Here is a 16185-nt window from a genome sequence, read left to right as displayed (position 1 = left end):
TTGTGTGCAACTGATGCATGGTTCATTTTGTGCACTAATAAAATATCTACTTATGTTTTGAATTTGAAAAAATCATATTTTATTTTTCTAATTACGAAGGGTTCAGTGAATGCAAGTACGAAACTTTCGGGGTTCAGTACCTCCAACAAGGTTAAGAACCACTGGACTTGAGGGAAGGCAGCTAGTCATCACCATCCACCTCTACCTCTTGGATTACTCTTTTATCAACGAATAGTGGGATTGCTCATGGCATTATAAGGCTTCCACGTTTGAAAGGGCGAGCATGTTTGGTGTAATGGGGACTCGAACCCGCGATCCTCAGATTACAAGTCGAGCGCCCTAACCACCTGGCCATGTTTCAACTACTATGCTTTCACAGGTTGGCATCGTATAATTGTGTGTGGATGTGACAGTATAAGATTTCACAATGGCTAATATACCTTTCTAAAGGTATTTTTTTACTAATTTGTTTTTTATTATTTCTTCATGTCCAACTGTTGGGAGGCGTATAGATTCACATTCAAAGTTTGAAGTTCTTAGATGAGTTATTTTAGTTACGACACCCGTCAAGATGACTTATTTTCTTGAAAACTCTCCGAAGCTGGAAACAAGATAAGTCAGAAACGGAACAACATTTTCTAACAGAGAAAAATCTTTTATCTGAATAAACCTCTCTTAAATGCAATTTCTAGGAAACAAAATTCACACTTTAATTACGCATGAGACCTATAATAAAACTTCTGACTATTTGAAATCTTTAGATTTTTAAGCATGAAGTTACAAAATGTGCACTGGACTAACCGCAAGGATCGAACCCTTGTTATTAGTGTGAGGAATAATATCCTGATATGTGGATTAAGAACATATAAATCATGGAAAAACAGATAGAGTCAATTTTGATATACAACTAGTGAAACAAAGATTAGATCAGTGTTCTAAGCACTTGATTCAACATTAAATTCTAACATAAAAGAACACTGGTAGCGCCATTTAATTACCTATATCCTTTGCAATGTTTCTTGCATTTATATATTGTATGTTATATTCATAACTAGACGGGATGAAACGATACAATAGTTTCTATCTTTATCGCGAACGAAACGATAAATGAACTTTGATTTTTATCGTGAATGAAACGAGAAATCAACTTTGATCTTCATCGTGAAAAACAAACAACGCCACATCAGTTTTAATATTTATCACGAAAGAAACGACACACCAACTTTGATCATTATCGTAACATTATAACAACCTCTGATCCGAAACATTAAGTTTTACGAAACTCTTGTTCATTTAAATATGTCACATGTTAGAAGAGCACGTGCATAAGGTAAGCTTTATTTAAATAGCAGAACTATACAGAATATAAATTTGGTTAATCGGACATAATTACATTGTTAACAGTGCTTCATCTGCAACTAATAATACATTGTGTTAACTACATCTTTCGTTTAAAGAATGTTTTATTATGTTTCAGTGAATACTTAAGAGCACAATATTGTTTTAGTGTTGGATTATAATTCTCTATAGATAGGTATTAGCGTACGTCCCTTCCTTTCTTATGGTTCTTACCTCATGCATTTTCATTAAGGTAAACTTATATTGTATTACTGAATTTCTGATTAGATTAAAGTCAAACGTTAGATAAAAATGATTCCAGAGAAAGCAGCAGGTATTCTTAAAAACATTCAAACTATGTAACACGGACGCCCCACTGCCTAGAAATGACACACGATGTTATTTTGTGTTCACAACGAAAGCCTGGAAAGCCGCTTAAAAGAAGCTTTCCAACAACACACAGAAAACGGTTTTAATGCTCGAATTCATATTATGTTCTTAAATAGAACGCCTGCATGGAAATTACTTTGAATAGTTTAATGAATATTAAACATCGGTCATGGTAACGCGTACGGTTTTTCATTCAGTCTTTCGTTTATAACGATATTTATAGATTATAAAATAATGCAAGTAAACATCAAACCTTCACTTATTAAAATTCTGAATCGGCAAATCCGTGACGTCACGGTTAATTTACGTTAGCCATGTGAACATGGCGTCTTACAGCTGTGGCGTCACAGAAACTTAACATAAAACTTATAACACAGTGTTTAACACGAAACAATGTTTAATTTTTTTGTGGTGTAGTTGTTAATTATAACATAAGTGTAAAAGATATTATTGGACCTTATGGTTCATCTAGGCTGTCTTATTCTCTCAATTAAACTATTTTAAAATAAAACCAATGCAAGTTCTTAAGATTAAAGTTCCTTAAATTAACTCCATCCATTTCAAACACCAACCACCCTACTGGAAAAATGAAGCTGTCAGAGCTTAAGATGACTTCTTCCCAGTCAAATTTTATATATGTATGTGTGTTTCCTGATTTTAATGTTCTCATCACTAAATAAGGAATAAAAAAATTGCACAAACATTATTAATTCCGTTAAACATCTTAAAAACTTCAATCAGATCCTCTCTAACTATTTTATCAAGATAAAACGATGGATTTGTTCAATTAGGATATTTTACGACATATTTAAATCAAAAGACTTAGAATAAATATACTCCAGACGATTATACCTTAACATATGAATGATGAAAATATTAATAATATTAAATGATAAATGAGCGTCATCTAAATGAAACGTCTTATAAAGATACCAATGTCAGCAACTGCTACAGAGTGTTCGGAAAGTCACTGTGCAGTTTTGTAATCATATTTTATTTAGTCTATTTCAAGTCAGCAACTGATAGCGGTGTTTAGAAACAAAATAAGAAGGATCCAAGCCTGTATTGATACCAATGGTGGTCACTTTCAACATTGTTTATAATTGTCATTCATATTTACCTCCTGTATTCTATATTGAAACATGTCTGTTGATAAATAAATGTATAAATGCACGGTGACTTTCCGAACACCCTGTAGAAGCTTTCTAAAAGACTCGTGTCCAGTATATGATCTTAACTGATCACATTAGATTCATTATCCAGTATATGAGCTAAAGTAACCATCATTCTTTTACTGTCTAGCATATCAGCTAAAGTAACCACCTAGACTTACTGTAAATAAGTGAAATATTGAGTCATGAAGAAGAAAACCAACTACAGGCTGTGATAATGCGAGAACTGTGATGTCATAGTAAAATAAATCTGTTAAAACAGTGTAACCCTAACCACTTTCTAGCTAATCAATCTGATAAAAGTCACAGAATCAACATTCAAACGTACTCAGCTAAAATGCTATTTGCACTATAACCATCATTCCAACATATTTTGAAATATAGAGGTAAAGGTTTTTGTAACCATAGCATAACATCATTGTCATTCTGTCAGGTTCGCGGGTTCGAATCCCCGTCTCACCAAACATGCTCGCCATTTCAGCCGTGAGAGCATTATAATATAATGGTTAATCCCCCTATTCGTTGTAGCTTTGCGCTTAATTAAAAACAAACTAACTAACAGTATTTGAACCATGCAACGTTTGTAGACGGCTAAATCAAATAAAAAATCAATATATTTTATCGAAAAGCCCTGGTTAATGTTTTCAATTACTATTTAAAGTTCAACTTGTAGCACAACAGCAATGATACAGTATAAATGTGTTTTTGTTTTTATTCTTGCCAACGTGTACAAGACTCAAGCTTCTTTCATGCGAGATAAACATCATTGGTATACGTAATTGTTAACTTAGTGGCCTACGTGATAACCATGAAAAATACCAAAAAAAATTACTTAGATAACGTAAGACACGACGTACTCATTAATTCACCAATCACATCGAACTTTGTAGCGGAAACCTATTCACCTGGCTCAATCTTTCTTAATGGATAATTGTTAATCTACTAAATATCCCAGGAGTTAAGAATAAAATTCTGTCATCTAATAAAAACGATGATTCAGGGTTTCGTGAAACTAACTGTCGTTGGTTATGCCCACTGTGACGCCTAACACTACAGTTTTTAAAGTAAATAACAACAGAGAAACTTCTGTGGTAAACTGCGAGGTCAATCGAACTTTCCACAGACTTTCCAGTGTGCGTGAACGATAGCTGCAAAGAACAAAGAAAAAATCCATTGAAGCTGTATCGCAAAACTTAAGGGATATACGGTAGAAATGGGTTGTTGTGATTTCAGTTCGGCTTTCGTGAGAGTAGCAGTTGATTTTGATATGTAGCTAGAAGTTTATGAGCATATGTAACATTTAGTTAACTTGAAATTCAAAACCTAGGGCGATGCGCTCAATTTCATTACAATAGCTTTTTTTTTTTTTTTTGGTGGGAAAAGGGGGGTTCAGAGGGTTCTTTTTCGTAACTGAAACAAATGAGGATGGTGCTCCACATTTACTTGGGGTGTGGTTTTGGAGTCCATTGCTGTCTTATTCGTTAAGTTGTGCGAAACTTTATGTTCCTATAGATATTATACAAATGCTGCGTCAGTTGGCGCCACCTTGCGTAACAATCTTGATCTTTGAATACTCCTCTTTGGATAGTTTTAATTTATTTTTACAGATATGTGCCTGTCCGTAAAATCATAATCTTTTTGTAACTATCGAGATCTCATCCCGAGCCACGTATTGAGATGTTAAATATATCGCCTGTGGCGCTACAGTTACGATTTTTGGCAATACTCCTCTTTATTAATGTATATTTTTTTTAAGTAAAGTACTCATAATCAAACTCTTTATGTAATTAAGTTAGTTATCACGCAGCAGAAGTAGCCCAATAACGTAAGGAAATATTCTTGTAAAAAATAAAAAATTAAGAAGCGAACAATTAAAAGATATGTTCAATTTAACATTCTGATTAGATCTGATTAATATCTATATGTAACACTTTTTTTTATGAAATGTGACAGATGCTTTTTTCTGAATTTTTCATAGACATTCAGATATTTTATTCCCCAACTAAGAGACTTAATAAGGCCTAATAGAAATTCTTAGAGATTTAAAACTTCTAACCGTTTGCTATTAAGAAAGTAAATGGAGGGGAGTTAGTTGTCTTTCTCGACTGATGCGCCCCTAGTGGTAAAGCGGTATAGTTTCGATACCTGTGGTGGACAGAGCACAGATAGTCCATTGCGTATATTTGCGCTTAACTACAAACAAATAAACCTCGATTGATGCACTTACCTTTGTACTAAGATGGGTAAAAATCACTAACTCCAATAATAGATCTAAACTGTAAGTTGAGATGGTTTCGTATCTTTACTGGGTTCCCGGTATATTTATTACAGAGCTTTTTGTTTTATACAGGTTAACACGTATGGCTGGTACGCATTGTAAGTTACTAAGTTTTAATGATCAAGACTTATTGTAGATTTACATTAGTTTATTTGTGGTCTAAACGGCTTGTTGAGTTTTATCAATTGAGTGACCAGTGAACCTGTATATACCATGCTTCTAAGCGAAACCTGAAACAGGACAAAATATTGAAATATTTCTGAAAAAAAACAAAAAGGGACAACTTTGCAACTTATATTTTGCACAAGACATGCAATGGTTTTGTAGTCGATGATAACAGAAGACTTTTTTTTTTTTAAATACACGGACACGTTTGTTGCATCAGAAGTTTCATTTGAATAACTTAAGGAATGCCAAGTAGTCTGTTAATTATGTTTTTATATCTGTTTCCTTACAAGTTCACTCTATGCAAACAGGACGGAGATCCACTAATTCTGTTTAAAACTTGACGATTGTGAAACGAACATTTCCTCGATTTCATGGGAAATATATTGTTAAAGTATAAAGAAATGTGTTAATGTTTTGGTCCGATTTCGTTTTATGAATACATTTTAATGTTTTCGCGTTAAAAGAAATTACGTATTGGTTGGTATTCGGTCATGTAAAAAAAATACGTGTTAGTGTTTGATTAAAATATATGTGTTAGTATTCCAATGTAAAAAGAAATTGCGTGTTGGTATTCTATCATGTAAAAAAACACACGTGTGATTTTTGATATAAAAATTATGTGAAGTGTTTTTGCATAAAAATACGTGTTATTGTTTTTTCATGAATATGTCACTATATGAAGCTTAATTCTTTAATATAACGACTTTTCAGTTGGTTTAACTTTGGCTTGTAAACTTAAACAGGGCATATAGTTTTTTTAATTTTAATGTCTTTAAAAGATAAAAGGACTTTTCTTATTCTTCCGAGAGTTGTATAGTTTGTTTGTTTTGTTTGTTTTTTTTGGAATTTCGCACAAAGCTACTCGAGGGCTATCTGTGCTAGCCGTCCCTAATTTAGTAGTGTAAGACTAGAGGGAAGGCAGCTAGTCATCACTAGTCATCAACTCTTGGGCTACTCTTTTACCAACGAATAGTGGGATTGACCGTCACATTATACGCCCCCACGGCTGGAAGGGCGAGCATGTTTAGCGCGACTCGGGCGCGAACCCGCGACCCTCGGATTACGAGTCGCACGCCTTACGCGCTTGGCCATGCCAGGCCCGAGTTGTATAGTATTTGTCTGTTTTTTATAAATTTCGCGCAAAGCTACACGAGGTATATCTGTGCTAGCTGTCCCTAATTTAGCAGTGTAAGACTGGAGGGAAGGCAGCTAGTCATCACCACCCACCGCCAACTCTTGGGATACTCTTTTACCAACGAATAGTGGGATTAACCGTCACATTATAACACTCCCACGGCTGGGAGGGTGAACATGTTTGGTGTGACAGGGATTTGAACCCGCGACCCTCGGATTACGAGTCAAACGCTTTCACCCACCTGACCATGCTGGGTTGCGTAGTTTGCTCTAAATTTTGAAACAAAGAACTGATGGTTTGTTTGTAGTTGAGCTTCACAGAGTGCTATAGTGTTCTTTTTTGATAAAAAAAAGTGTTTTAAGACTAAACCGGAATAACCCACTTCTTTAATGTCGATTGTCAGTATTTGTTTAAACAGTTTTATTAAAACTGCAATCGTATTCCTTTCTTCCCGAACTTATGCACTCAAAAGTAATAAAATATAAAATAAGATCGCGTTCTATGAAAAGAAAGAAAAAGGCACGTTTTAATGTTCGAATGTTAGTGTTAAAATGAATTTAATCAGAAATAAATCAATTGATTTATGTGGCTGTTAAAATGGTGCTCCATCTTTGTAATGCCGAGCCATTCAAAGAAGACACATAATCTAATAAAACTGTACCTTTCCAATCGAAGTTAACATTTAAGTTTACAAATAACGTCTAACAATGATATTGCGATGTAACTAAGTAAAAACTACTGATGATCTTCTTTTATTTCAAAGCGTTATATAAAAGGTAACAAACATACTCAAAATGTGCACGCTAGATTAATGCTTTCTAAAGGGCGTGGCGCAAAAGATTATAATTCTAAATCATTGTTTTTTTTTCCTTTCAAAATAAAATTTTACAATATCATTAGTTAAAATAACAAATTTATTGTTTTTCGAAAATAAAAAACAAAACTCTCCCCAGTGGCGCAGTGGTATGTCTGCGGACGTGTATTGCTAGAAATAGGGTTTTGATACCCATGGTTGGCAAAGCACAGATAGTCCTTTATGTAGTTTTGTGCTTAATTACAAACAACAAAATAAAACTATAATCACATACTATATTGATTTGTTTGTTCTTAAGCGAAAAACTACACAATAAGGTGCTTATCCGTTTATCTGTCCACCACAGGTATCGAAATCCGATTTTTAGCGATATAGCTCCTTTGGCTTACCGCTGAGACATCATTGTATTTTTCACTGTTTGCTTTTCAGGTGCACGGTGTGCGAGGTTTTATTGTTATTCTACTAAAGAGGGCGTTACCAGTGTCTTGGAGGTGTACATGTGGTGCTGGTGGAGGGAATTGGAGAAACTGCTTTAGACCACATAGATACTTAATACAAGCACTTAATTACATGGCCAATGTTACAAACAACAACCTTGAAATTGTTTACCAAGAATTATTGGTGACGCCGTTACTTGCACATCATACATTTATTAAATGGATCATTAGAGCTACGTAAACGTTTGAGGTTTACTCTTTTTACCTTCGTTTAGGTTTGGTGTAATCACCAAGAAAAGGATAGCGAAACCGAGGCCAAAATCAATGTATTTATATACCACATGATCAAAATAGCATTTACTATTGTTGTTGTATGTTCTGCCTTTATTCAAAATCGTGATTTAGATAAGGTTGGCTCTGTCCCTTTTGGTCTTGATTGACGATACATCAGGTCATTCCATAATTAATGTCCGAAAATTTAATACAAAAAGTGTATCATCATTTCTGTCTTTGTAGAAGGCTTTAATGAGTAAAATATGTAGTAGGACGTGCATAAAAATGTTCAGACAAATAAAAGAAAGTAATCCAACTCCACTTTTTTCAGATAATTAATCAAATAAACCCTTATAAAAATGGATGTGTTCCTCAGACACATTAGGCAATAGTCAGTAGAAACTACACGAAATATTCAAGTTGTTTATGGAGCGGAGTCTCTCAATGAAAGTAAATGTCAAAGGTGGTTTCAGAAGTTCAGATCAGGTGACTACAGCTTAAATTATGTGCCACGTTCAGGTCGTCTTTGTTGAGTTTAATGATGACTCGCTGCTGGCTGCACTTGATGAAGATTGTGCTGTAACAGTTGGAGAACTACCATAGAAACTTAATTTACTCTATTCAACAGTTCACTGTCATCTGTAACAGCTTGGAAAGGTGTCAAAACTTGGAAAATGGGCCCCCATGATTTGACAGAAGCCAATCTTAGAGCAAGAGTGGACATTTGCACTTCTCTGCACTCTCGTGAATGTAACTCACCTTTACTAGTCAGGCTAGTGACTGATGTTGAAAAATGGATAACTTTATAAAAATGTTAAGCACTACAGAAATGGCCCAGTGCAGGAAAACTGGCTAAAGCATAGCCCAAAATGGACCTTCACCCTAGGAAAGTCTTATTAAGCACTTAGTGGGATATTTGTGGTGTGATCCACTTTGAGTTGCTGCTACTAAAGATAACGATTACACCAGACTTCTATTGTCAACATTTAGAGCGCTTGAATGTTGCACTGAAAGAAAAGAGGCCTGCTTTGATCAATCGTAAAGGTGTTGTGTTACACCAGGATAACACATGACCCTATACAGTAAGGATCACATCTGCAAAGATTGAAGAGCTAGATTGGGAAAAACTTCCACATCCTCCTTATTCTCCAGACCTTACTCCATCTGATTATCATATATTCCGAAGTTTGCAGAACTCTCTTGATAGAAAAGAGCTTGTAACACATGAAGATGTCAAAACTACCCTCTCTACATTCTTTTCCTCCAAACCCAAAGAATTTTATAGAAGTGGCATTCAGAAGCTTGTGAATCGTTAGCAGGAAGTAATTAATAATAACGTAACATACATTATTGATTAAATAACATTAAAAACGTTTGAAATCCTTTCTCTTTTTCTGAACCTAAAATCGGACATTACTTAAGGGATTATCCGATACATACCACGCTCAGTCGTTGTTTTCATTAACCTATAACCTGTGTCAACTTTGGCTTTGACAGCTTCTGAGCACTGTTTTGGTATTTGTCAACTGGAAGCTTGTTACCGTAAAAAGAAAAGCAAAAAAGAATCATATTCTGTACTTCGGGGTTGTGGGCGTGGTATAAGAGTGACGGTCATATCTCACTATTCGATTAGAGTATTCCAAGAGTTCGTGGTGGGTGGATTTTATTTACTAGGTATCTTTCATGGAGTCTTTGTCAGTAGAAAATTAAAAACGGTTATGCAGCTAGTCCTTGTGTAGATACCAACAAGCTTTCTATACATGTTAGTACCATTTGGTGGTATAACATTCCTGAAATATTTGAGATGATCAAATGTCTTCAAACAAATATACCTCAAACACATTATGTCATTTAAGATTCGAGAAAACGAAATTTCGAACAATCAATGTTTTTCTTTCAAAAATGTACCAAAACATATCGGATGCCAGCATGTATATACAAAGCACAAAAACCTGCCTGTTTGTCTTTTATCTAACTACTCCAAGGTAGCTAGGCCAATCTGAACTAAATTTCATAGAATGATAGTTGGAGCATATTAAATTGGCGTTCACAATACCCTTCATCCCATTACTGCTGTTATGAAGCATTTATTATCTTTGGCAAAAGTTAGCGTTAATTACATTCGCGGCCTGGAATAGCTAGGTGGGTTAAGGCGTTCGACTCGTAATCTGAGGGTCGCGGGTTCGAATCCCCGTCGCACCAAACATGCTCGTCCTTTCAGCCGTGGGGGCATTATAACGTGACGGTCAGTCCGTCAACGACTTTACTAGTCGTTGGTAAAAGAGTAGCCCAAGAGTTGGCGGTGGGTGGTGATGACTAGCTGCCTTTCCTCTAGTCTTACACTGTTAAATTAGGGACGGCTAATAGCCCTCGTATAGCTTTGCGCGAAATTCAAAACAAACAAACAAACAAACTCATTTCAAGAGATATAAACAAGTTACAATACTACAAACATTTATCTACTCATTGAATATATCCACATCGTTAGCAGTTCCAACGTTTAGTTAATAATACACATCATATCTTGATAAGGATGAAGATTTTCGTTGCCTTTATAACACAAAACTTAATGGATTTTAACAATAACAAACTCATTAAAACCATATCGAAAGTTTGTTTGAAATTATTGTGTATAAAATCAGCTGGAGACAGATAAATTTACTTAAAATACAATGGAACTAGTGACAGAAACAAATTGCAAACAATAAAGTGTTCAGGAAATCGTGTCGTCTGTTAACCAAACGTTCGCTGGCTAAGTGATATATATGTTGTATCACGTAGCAACTACAGATCTAAATTTCTTTAGCTCTTTGTAGCTGATATTCAGAAAATAGTTAGAAGCACATTTAATACCTAATAATATAAACATACACATATTTTGACGTGAACGGAAGAATACACAAGCATGCCTTTCAGTCACTGTTAACAAAGCGTGAATAGTTCCAGCTAACCTACTTTACTTAAACTGAGCTTCCACGAGCCTAAAATCTACAGCATTGTTACAACAATGAGTAATAATCATGTCTATTGGTCTAATTAACCGTTGTACCAATTTTCAAACATCCCACATTTTTCTTAAAAATAAAAATCCACTTTCTTTTTCGAGCTGAGAACGTTATAAACATTTTTAAACGGTGCCAGCAGTGTTTTAAACTGCCCGGTCATAAAGTAGCGTTATTTGTTTGCTTTTAATATAACAAAGCCACATCGGGCTATCAGCGGAGTCTAGCGAGGGGAATCGAACCCCTGACTTTAGGATTGTAAATCCATAGACTTACCGCTGTACCAGCGGGGAACAGGTAGCCTTCCCTTTAATAGATTATAAAGAAACGAAATGAAGGAGATTTGGTTATCTTAACCTTGTGTTTCATAACCTATCATTATGATAAAGTAGACCCCCCTCGCTGTTACAGCGGTAAGTCTATGGACTTACAACGCTGAAGTCAGAGGTTCGATTCTCCTCGGTAGAGTCAGCAGATGGCTCAATGTGGCTTTTCTATAAGAAATACATACACACAAACACATCATAAAGTAAGACATTACAACTAAGTCAGTTGAACTTACGCGCTTTTCTAGGCCTAAATTTCCTGAAGACTTTACGTGAAATATTATGCAATGTAAACGAGTAAAATACTTCGTGCTTTAAATAAAGGTTGAACCCAGTTCTAACCCAACATTTACCAACTAACCAATAAAACAACTTTGTTTCTTATTTGAATAGTAAACAAAAGCATTTTTTTTTTGTAAAGAAAGTTGATTTTTTGAAATACTGTGTATCAAAAATCTCTTAAGCACTTTAAGTCAATTGTCGAATCTTAGTAACTTTGGAACTATATTAGTCAACTGGAAGGATGGTATTATTTTCACTGCGCTACGTTTGTAGCTCACACTACAAGAAATGAGGAGATTAAGATTCTGAGCCACACGTTCAGACTGAGGAAATCAGTAAATTGAAACATTTACTCAGCTACGTCAAGAGGAATCAGCAGTAATGTTCGTACTCCATTTACACAGATGGTGATTAGTTAATTAAGGTACAAGTTTTTGTTGTCATGTTACAAAGAATTAACCAATGAAAGTCAATTTAGGTGTAAATGGTGGTGACCCATAAGTTCACACTGAAGATGATAAGTAAAGTACGGCGCTGGTCACCGCCATCATGTCAGAAGGAACTAACTACTGAAAGTCAATTCAGATGCTAATCAGTAAGATCACATTATAGTAGAAATATGTAAATTGAAGTTCTGACACCTAGTTTCACACAGAATTACACCACTCAAACAACATAAAACTTCACGTTCAATCTGAAAGACCTTAGCACAGCTTCTATTATCAGGGCTATTAAAGGTTATTTGCTATTAACCACAAAGATGGAATATCTCTGTTGGACCAACTGTGAGTATCAGAAACTGACTGTTAATGTTAGAAACTCTGAGATTTACCCCTAAGTCAATGGGGGGGGGGGTGCACCCAAAGGGAGATAACTGAAAAATACTTGTTAGCTAAAACGTATTTTTTTACAACGTTCATAATGCTGAGGATTCCTACCCTTTCTTTAAACGCAGTTTTATCAATGCACTTTATATGGAGTAAGACAATAAGATTATAATAGGTAACACAGTAAGTAGGCTATAATGAACCACAAATGTAATCCACAAGAGAACTTGTGAAAAACACTACGCTCAAATTAAGCTCGTTTGCTGCGAAGCACCAAGCCACACAGTGAATTATATGAGCTGCACTCCACCACGGGGATCAAAACCAAATTTCTATCGTTGTGAGCCTCAGACTCTACTGTTTAGCCACTAGAGGAGGTTTAATTTAAGCAACAAAAAAACTTGCCCATTTATTATATAATGTTAATAATATTATTCATGGGCAGGTTTAATACAGTTCAAATTTTATTTCATTCTACAAAGTGCGCTTATTCAAGTATAATCTTATAAGCTTGTTATTCAAAACTAGTTTGTTTTATTTATCTATTTGAAAAATTCACTTTATTCGAAAGAAGAAAACCGATAGCCTGTCAGATTTTACACACCACTCACATCATTATTCCTATTCTTATAATTTTGTTTAAAAACGTATTTGTTTGTTGTTGTTGTTTTTTTTAATTTCGTGCAGAGCTACACGAGCGCAATCTCATGTCAAGCTCCAACCGTTAATGTATAGGACGACAAGTAAGTTGTCTGGGGTTGTCCACCGTACTGATGGTTGCATTTCTTGCATTGATGCCTGGTTCTCATTCATATTGCAACAGGGATCTAAAACCCACAAAGAAATAACATTACTTTGATTCTGAATTTAGCGCAATGTTATTCGAGGGTTATCTGCGCTAGCCGTCCCTAATGTCGCAGTGCAAGACTAGAGGAAAGGCAGATAGTCATCACCACCCATGGCCAACTCTTGGGCTACTCTTTTACCAACGAATAGTGGGATTGAACGGTACATTCAACGGTGGGTGGTGATGACTAGCTGCTTTCCCTCTAGTCTTGCACTGCCAAATTAGAGACTGCTAGCGCAGATAGCTCTCGTGTAGCTTTGCGCGAAATTCAAAACAAACAAACAAAAACAATACTGGGTGGGGCTTATTGGGAATTAGAATATACTAAAACTTATAACTCACTCTATTTTTACTTTGCTGCCTTTCTGTTGATGAGGTTCGAAATAACGTGTTCTGTTTATGATTTCGTAACTGACGTAACGTATTTTAAAGTGGCCATTGTTTAACGTATGAGAAAATCAAAGAAGCGTTGAAAAATTTCAGTTTGTTGATGTTCCTGATAATACGGTGTTACAACTAGGGCGAAGACATTTTATAAACCTATAAAATTACAATGATAAGAACACATATTGAAAACATGCTCACTTTTACAAATTCCTTAAACTTTCCGTTTCGTGACATTCGAGTGCTTGTTATATCTGTACATAACGAGAATAGAAAAATGGCTGAGAAAAAAAAATGGTTTGACATTATTGGCTTGTTTGCAATTACAAAGTGGCATTTCTTCCAATACACGTTTACCCGCGAATTATGGGTCTAACTGTATTGGATTGTGATGTGAAACGAATCTGTCAGTGATGGTAAACCCTATAACGTTGAGTGTTTGTCAATGGACAATTGCAAAAATTTTAACAAACCGAGACAGAAAAAGGACTGCTGTAAGATTTTTTTTCACCAACAATATTGACTACTTACCAGAGAATATCGTAAGGAAAACAAAAGTGTGTCGTTAAAAGTAAACTTACGTTATTCACGCTAGAGTTCACGGTGTCAGAGTTAGGGCTGATTTCTCTCGCTCGGTCCGGACGTGACCTCCGTTGCGGGACTAAATAGGTTGACTGTTTAAGAGAGACGGGAACGTCTCTTAAAGTCCAACTGAGCGGTTTGGTGGCTCAACGTAGGCGGCCACAATGCGCAGGCGCACACGAAGAACAGCAAACGCTATTTGCTTCCTCTTCGTAGAACTTTAGGCATATTTGGAGGAAATGGAATCGAAGATGTGCCAAAAAAATGTGTAAATCTTACATGTATTACTGTCTAGATATACCATTTGCTGGCTATGTTCAGTGTAAGTTCTTCTTTCTCAGGATATCGAAAGGAATACCCAGGGTACTTCGCAGTAATATTCCTGTAATGGTTACTTTATTGGAAACCAGCAAGAGTAAATCAAAGCATTAATTGCAAAATATTTTTTCTTTCAGAAATTATATGATAAAGGTGAACATAAAAAAAACTGTTTTTTTTTTTTAATTTTGTGTAAAATAAAAGGAAAATAATATTTAATAGTATCGAGATAATACGAATGTATGTTTATACAAACACGAGTAAAAATGAAAGATAAATTGTTAATTTTATTCCTTTCTGTTGGCAAGATTTTCGTGAATAAATTGATCTGAAAATTACAAATTAAACGTTGCTAATTTGTCCCTTAGAGGTGATTTTAAGAATGATTTTTTTTGAATAAATAAATATTTTCTACTTTGTTTAAATACAAAGCTGAACAGTGGTCCATCTGTGCTTTGCCCACTGCAGGGATTGAATCGTGGATTTTGATGTTATAATACTTCAAGCTTACTATTTAACCCTTGAGCAAGGCTTAAGAACCACCAGATAGAAAAGAAGAAAGCTTTGCACCTTGTCTGATAATTTTTTCTAGAATTAGTCCTGAGAATAATAGATGAAAAAAAAGGAAAACATGAACTTGTCTGATCCATTTTTCTGGACTTAAAAAAACTAGCTGGTGAAGAAAAATAAAACTTTGATGTTTTTTAATACTTTCTTTGGACAAAAAAAATGTATTTGTTTTTTTTTTCATCTGAAACCTTACTTTTATGTAGATTAAAGGACAATTTCAACTTGAACAAACCTTTTGTTGTCGATAAGTTTTTTGCAAAAACCATGTTTAATAAATAAAGGCATTTAAAGCAAGATACAAAATTATTTTGATTTAAACCTATTAATAATTTTGTTTTTAGAAAGTAGCTAGTAATTTTTTTTATTTGTTACAGAAATACTGACGTATGAGGATTCGTGAAAAAAGTCAGGATTCATCACACCTTACACCTTTTACTAAATTTACTTTCCATTAAATTGTACAGTGTTCCTTAAATTTACTGTCCATTACCTTTTACAGTATTTGTTAAGTTTACTATCAAAAAACCTTTTATAGTATTTGTTATTCTTACTTTCCATTGCATTTTACAGCTTTTACTAAATTTGTTTTCCCTTACATATTAGTAAATTACTTTTCATTACACTTTACAGTAATCGCTAAATTTACTTTCCATTAAATTTTACCACTTTTACTAAATTTCCTTTCCTTTAAATTTTACAGTATTTATTAACTTCATTTCCATTACATATTATAGCATTTACTAAATTTCCTTTCCTTTAAATTTTACAGTATTTATTAAATTCATTTCCATTACATATTACAGCATTTCCTAAATTTACTTTCCTTTAAATTTTACAGTATTTATTAAATTTATTTCCATTACATATTACAGCATTTACTAAATTTTCTTTCCTTTAAATTTTACAGTATTTATTAAATTTCCTTTCCTTTAAATTTTACACTACGTATTAAATTTATTTCCATTACATATTACAGCATTTGCTGAACGTATTTTCCACATTTTACTTGATGAAATAGGGTTCACTCGCACAATATTTTTGC

The 16185-nt window shown here is 34.5% G+C and overlaps 1 protein-coding gene across 1 annotated transcript in view; it reads right to left on the bottom strand.

Annotated features, from left to right (window-relative positions):
* LOC143235414 (uncharacterized) overlaps nucleotides 1-14341 on the bottom strand; it is a gene marked incomplete in the record, with an annotated part of 112921 nt that extends 98580 nt beyond the window's left edge. Inside the window, 1 exon segment of the mRNA XM_076473559.1 lies at nucleotides 14255-14341.
* Nucleotides 14342-16185: the final 1844 nt, after the last annotated feature.

Source organism: Tachypleus tridentatus, chromosome 12 (assembly GCF_004210375.1).
Source record: "Tachypleus tridentatus isolate NWPU-2018 chromosome 12, ASM421037v1, whole genome shotgun sequence".
Taxonomy (NCBI): domain Eukaryota; kingdom Metazoa; phylum Arthropoda; class Merostomata; order Xiphosura; family Limulidae; genus Tachypleus; species Tachypleus tridentatus.
The sequence above is the reverse complement of the archived record's forward strand: the minus strand, read 5'-3'. Positions and strand labels throughout refer to the sequence as shown.